Source organism: Eleutherodactylus coqui, chromosome 6, assembly GCF_035609145.1.
Source record: "Eleutherodactylus coqui strain aEleCoq1 chromosome 6, aEleCoq1.hap1, whole genome shotgun sequence".
Classification (NCBI taxonomy): domain Eukaryota; kingdom Metazoa; phylum Chordata; class Amphibia; order Anura; family Eleutherodactylidae; genus Eleutherodactylus; species Eleutherodactylus coqui.
In genome coordinates, this window is record NC_089842.1 from 103851936 (window position 1) to 103857995 (window position 6060).

General features: G+C 43.2%; 1 pseudogene; it reads right to left on the reverse strand.

Moving 5' to 3' along the window:
• Positions 1-4664: 4664 nt before the first annotated feature.
• LOC136571733 (craniofacial development protein 2-like) lies at positions 4665-5755 on the reverse strand (annotated as a pseudogene).
• Between the last annotated feature and the right edge of the window lie 305 nt (positions 5756-6060).

The following is a 6060-nucleotide window of genomic DNA, read 5'->3' on the forward strand; positions in this document are numbered from 1 at the left end:
AATAGCCCCCCCGTTCGGCGCGAGACAAACCCGATGCAGGGGTTAAAAAAGAAAACCGGATAGTGCTTACCTGAATCCCCGCGCTCCGGTGACTTCTTACTTACCTGGTGAAGATGGCCGCTGGGATCTTCACCCACGGTGGACCGCAGGTCTTCTGTGCGGTCTATTGCCGATTCCAGCCTCCTGATTGGAGACGAGGACGCTAGCAACGGAACAGGTAAGTGAATAACTTCTGTATGGCTCATAATTAATGCACAATGTACATTACAAAGTGCATTAATATGGCCATACAGAAGTGTATACCCCCACTTGCTTTCGCGGGACAACCCCTTTAAGGTTGACACAGCCTTCTTTCCTCTCGAGGTCGGTAAAATGAGTACCCAGACAATGGCAAACCACCCTGCAAAAACAGTCTGCCAAGAAAATATCACAATGTAACTTTAACTTTACCCTTTCGTGTACACAGCTTCTAAGCAGACTAATCTTATGTTTGTGTCTTCATGGCTACAAACTGCTAAAAAATCTTGTGTAAAGTCATGTTACTCCCCCTCCTCTGTGTTATATACATTCTTTTCTTCTGCATTTAACATCTGCCCTATCCTCTTTCTAGGGACAGACTAGGCCCCTTAGGTTCCTGATCTGGGCCCGCCCCTATCGGGGCGATCGCCCTGCTTTAGGTAGGGTCTGCCATACCAAAGTTGGTTAGAGATAGAATTCCCATCTCCGTATTTCTGTTACCATTATCTGCCCTATTTTGTGTGCCCCACATTCTGGTCATGCATGTCTATATTTGTCCTTTGTGGATATTAATTACATCTTGGTCTGACATGTAAGTGACATCCGTGAGGGGCGCCGTACTTGTGCCCTACACGAATGTAACAGCAGCACAGCAGAAGGAGTAGCACATGACTGCAGTACAAAGTTTGTTTGCAGGCTGTAACCATGGTTACACAGGTCTGCATAAGAGCTGTATACACAAAATTATAAGCAATTTTTAATACTATCAGCAAATGTTACAAAAATGCACATCCTTTAAGACTTCTTTTGAATCTTAAAGTAAAGGATGGAAGAGCATTTCACGTGTAATATATTGTTTTGGCAAAAGTGAGATGTTTTTAACAAATCATTTTCATTGTAGGTAATTAAAAAAACATATTTGGGATTGTCTCTCTTGACTGACTAGGAGCTCCACTTTCCTTATTCACACCAATGTGGAGACAGCCAGGTGGGGACCACAATGCTTTACATTCCACCTCTTCCTATCACTTGAAGGAGAGAAAGTCAACATGGCTCCTAAGTTAGTTGCCACCTCTGTTTTGCTGGATAATGCTATAAAGTATGAAGAACGAAAAGCTGATGGGTTTTCTTCTCTCCTGAAATTCAATATTGACAATCTGGGGACCACAGCTATTGAAATTGGGAAGTATCGCCATCAATGGAAGATACAGTATGACCTTGAATACCTGGCAAAGAAGAGATTCCATTACAACTACCTTAAGCAAAACTGCTTAAGTTGTCTAGACAGCAGATCTCTACATAATTAAAAAAACAGATGGGAACCTAAATATTATAATTTGTTGAGCAAAATATCATCACTGGTTGGTAGAATTCTTGGCACACCACCATAGCGATCGGAATAGAATGCTTTTGTAGCACAATGTTATGCACAGACATGACCTTGGTCTAGCTGCAAATAATGGTTTTCTAGAAGACTGCTGAGCTTGCTGCATGTTTTGCCAATGCAGACTAAGGAGGCCAAGAGGTTGTCACTAGCAATATGAGGGAACATGTTTTGGCCAAAGTTTTGACTTTACTTTCCCAGCAATATCAGCTGGGACTTAATTAAATGTATCAAATCCCCTCAAGGGAATCCTTTTTTAAGATTACATACCATATTGAAAACTACAGTTACTGAGAGGCTCTATTGCTGACTTGTAAGGCTATGGCTCTGAGAAGTCTGACATGAAAATGTTGATAGGATCCAAGGAAGGTGATGAGGTGTGTGGCTATTGATATAAAGTATATATGTAAGTAAGGCATGCTAATGGAAGGTGAGTTAAAAGTCAATAACCATCTGAAAATCTTTAAAGACTATGGAAACCTTTGTGCATGAAAAATCAATACACATATATCTTGCTAAGTCCCTGCAGAAAAAAAGATGCACTTATATGATTTGCATTGAGTTTTCATTTCCATGCATTTAGGAAGCCTAATACTTAAATTGCCTTAAGTTCTCCATTGAGATTTCTGGCGGTGAGGCATTCCCAGCAGCGATCAGCTGGTCTCTCACATGAAGGAAAACAAGCTCAGCTTCCCCTCCAATCTCCAATCTTAGAGGCTGTGTAGCCATGTCCATTTAATACTACATAGAGATGAGCGAGTATACTCGCTAAGGCACATTACTCGAGCGAGTAGTGCCTTAGCCGAGTATCTCCCCGCTCGTCTCTAAAGATTCGGGGGCCGGCGCGGGTGACCGGTGAGTTGCGGCGGGGAGCAGGGGGGAGCGGGGTGGAGAGAGGGAGAGAGAGATCTCCCCTCGGTTCCTCCCCACTCTCCCCCGCCGCCCCCCGAATCTTTAGAGACGAGCGGGGAGATACTCGGCTAAGGCACTACTCGCTCAAGTATTGTGCCTTAGTGAGTATACTCGCTCATCTCTAATACTACACTATTTACTGTTTACAAGTGGAGGACAGAGTGGTGGAGGAACAGATAAGCATAGTGTAGTAGTTTACAATACAGTGCTATCTCTAGATCAAGTGGCATGCTGCTGAGAGCTGAGCTGGGCTAATTGCACTATAATAAATTACTGGAGAGAAGCAATGAGCACAAACCCATTGCCCATATGAAGCCAACATTATACCTCACGCTCAGTGAAGTGAGGTGTACTCTCTTGGCTTCATATTCACAATGCACATGGGCTAGATACACTGGAGATAAATCCCAGAGTCATTGCCAGTAAGTTACAACTTTTTTTCCTAGTGCAGACACAGCCAATTGTCAAACTGCCTAAACGTTGGATCTCATCCTATCTTTTTACTGTCTCCTGTGTACAAGAATATAGTGACTATAATATTCCCGCTGTACAAAATTACTGTAGAACTAATCTAATAGTGTTCCTATGTATAAGAATATAATTACTATTGTTATGGTTGTAACCCGCTACCAGAGGCTTCCCCTACCTCCTCCTCATGCTGGTTATCCGCCACTGTCCCCTCATTTGGCAGATGTTGCCCAATCCTGTCTCCTGTCAGTGCCACCCATAGGGTGTGCACAGATGATCTCTTAAAGCAGTGTTTCTCATCCCCAGTCCTTATGGAGTCCCAAAAGGTCAGGTTTTCAGGATATCCTATAGTAAGAACAGCTGTGGTAAGGTCGGAGGCACCGACAATAATATAATATCAATAATAATAATCACCTGTGCAATACGGAGGAAATCCTAAAAAAAAACATGACTTGTTGGGGGTCCCTGAGGACTGGAGTTGAGAAACATTGCCTTAAAGGGCCAGCATACGCACCAAGCTTTCCATCCCTAACCAATCTGCACAGTCCCCTGCTTACTTACAGCACCCTCCCCCCAGAGGAGGATGCCTGAGCAATAAGTTCTGTTTCCTCAAAGGTGCTGTAGGTTTGCGATTGACTCTTGGTTTGACCTAAGCCTGTTTTACCCAGCTTTCTTGTTTGCTCCTGTCTTGACCTTGGCCTGTACCTCAACCACAATTTATCTGATTGCTGCTTCTCTCACACAGACCGTTTTTTACAGCATTTAGCGCAGCATTTCAAATGACGCACTATAGCCTGCAAAACGCCTCCATTCATTTCAATGGGGTTTCTCAGAGGAGCGCTAAAGCGCAGCATTTCTGGCGCCGTCTGTTCTATTTATGGGCTTTTTTTAGTGCTTTTAAACGCGATGCGTTGAGCATTAAAATGAATGGGAAGCATTTTCATTAGCTGTCAAAAATGCGGTAGAACATTTTACCACATTTTTGAACTTAACGTTCCATGCCAACAAGAGAGAAAATGAAAGTGGCAACGTCCTCTGTCATTAAACGCTCACACTGTACCAGTTCTATCCTAGTAGAAAAAGCAGCATTTTTACTATTGACTGTGCAAGAGTGGCCTAACCGCCCATCTGTTCATTAATGCAAGAACTCTGCCTGTCCCTCCACTACAGCTTCACCTCAGACCTGTCCGTGTCAGCTGCCATTACATTATGTCTTCCTTTGGGGTAACAGCCTGTGGGTCCCTGCAGCTAAAACCACAGCCCAGTTCGAGGGGGAAAGGGGTAAAATCCAGGGGACTCCCTAGGTACGGCCCTTAGGAGTTGCTCAAAGTCAAATCCGTCAGAAGCACGGTGGGTCCACAACCACTGTATAATAATTAAAATACAGCCCCCTATTTACAAGGATGATCTCTTCCGCTTCTGTTAGATTCTTGCCATCTTTGTTTTTAATTATGCCCATTTTTGCCCAAAATTTACCTCCTATGTTTCTAATTTTCTGGAAGAGGTCTTTTGCCCTTCCTATTCTGTTGTCTTCTTCCACTTCCATGCATTGCTTTTTTTTTAAATAGTTCCTTATTCCTTCTGGTTAACCTCTGAAATTGTGCATGTAATTGGGCATATCTCCGCCTATCATGGTTTCCTTTTGCTTTCCTTCTTTCTTGGGCTACTTCCAGTGTCTCAGCAGACAACCAGCTTGCCTTCTTGGTTTTCTTTTTCTTTGGGACGTTCTTTGTTGCTGCCTCCTGAACCATGTTGCAAACTTCTGTCCAAAGTTTTCTGGGACCCTATCTGTTAAATCTAGTCCCCTAAAGCTATTCCTCACCCCCACTGCATATTCATTAGGAATATTAGTGAGATCATATCTAACTGATCCGTGTGTCTTCCTTATTCTGATTGTAAACTGTGCAACAAGATGTTCATGATCTGAACTACAGTCAGCTCCTGGTCTTGCTTCCACTGACTGAATGGATATCCGCCACCTTTGGCTGCAAAGGATATAGTCAATCTGAGTTCAGTGTTGACAATCTGGTGAAGTCCATGTATAAAGCCATCTTATAGGTTGTTGAAAGAGTGTGTTTGTTATGCACAGTGGGTTGTCCTGGCAAAATTCTATCTGCCTATGTCCCACTTAATTTTGTTGCCCCAGACCATGCTTGCCTGTGATTCCAGGTGTCATGTGACTACCCACCTTAGCATTCCAATCTCCTGTAACAAAATTAATGTTTCTTTTTGGTGTTTAATACATTAGGGGCTGCGGATCCTCATAGAACTGATCTACTTCTGCTTCTTCAGCAGCTGTGGTCAGGGCATATATTTGGATCACTGTGATGTTAAATGGCTTACCTTGAACTTGAATTGGGATCATTCTATCATTTTTTGGTTATGAAGGCTACTCCATTTCTTCTGTGGTCTTCTTGTCCACAGTAGTAGATCGGGTGGTCATCTGTTGTGAAGTGGCCCATTCCAGTCTGCTTCAGTTCACTAACACCCAGAATGTCTATATTTGCCCTGGTTCATTGAACTTACATTCCAGGTTCCTATAGTGTGTTGATCTTTTAAGCATCCGATTTGTCGTTCACCACAAGCACCATCAGCTGTTAGCCATCCTTTCGGCTTTGAGCTAGCTGCGTCATCACAACTGGGGCTAGTTGAACTTATCCTCTGTTTCTCCCCAGTATCATTTTGACCATCTTCTGACCTGGGAGTCCTATTTTCCGATAGTATACCGACATATCTCTGGTTGTACTGATCCATTTAGTTTTCATAAGAAGAATACTGGGGTGGGTTGCCATCACTTTCCCCAGGGATCGTATTTAGTCTGACTTCTCCGTCATGACTTCCCGTCTTGGGAAGCAGAAGAGATCAAGAGAAGGTGGCAAGAATATACAGACGATTTGTATAGGAAGGATAATAATATCGAGGATAGCTATGATGGTGTGGTGAGTGAAATAGAACCAGACATCCTGAGGAGTGAGGTTGAGTGGCCTTAAGAAGCATTGCTAATAACAAGGCTTCTCCATTTTTCAAAAGTCATAACTTTTTTACTTTTCTGTCGACGT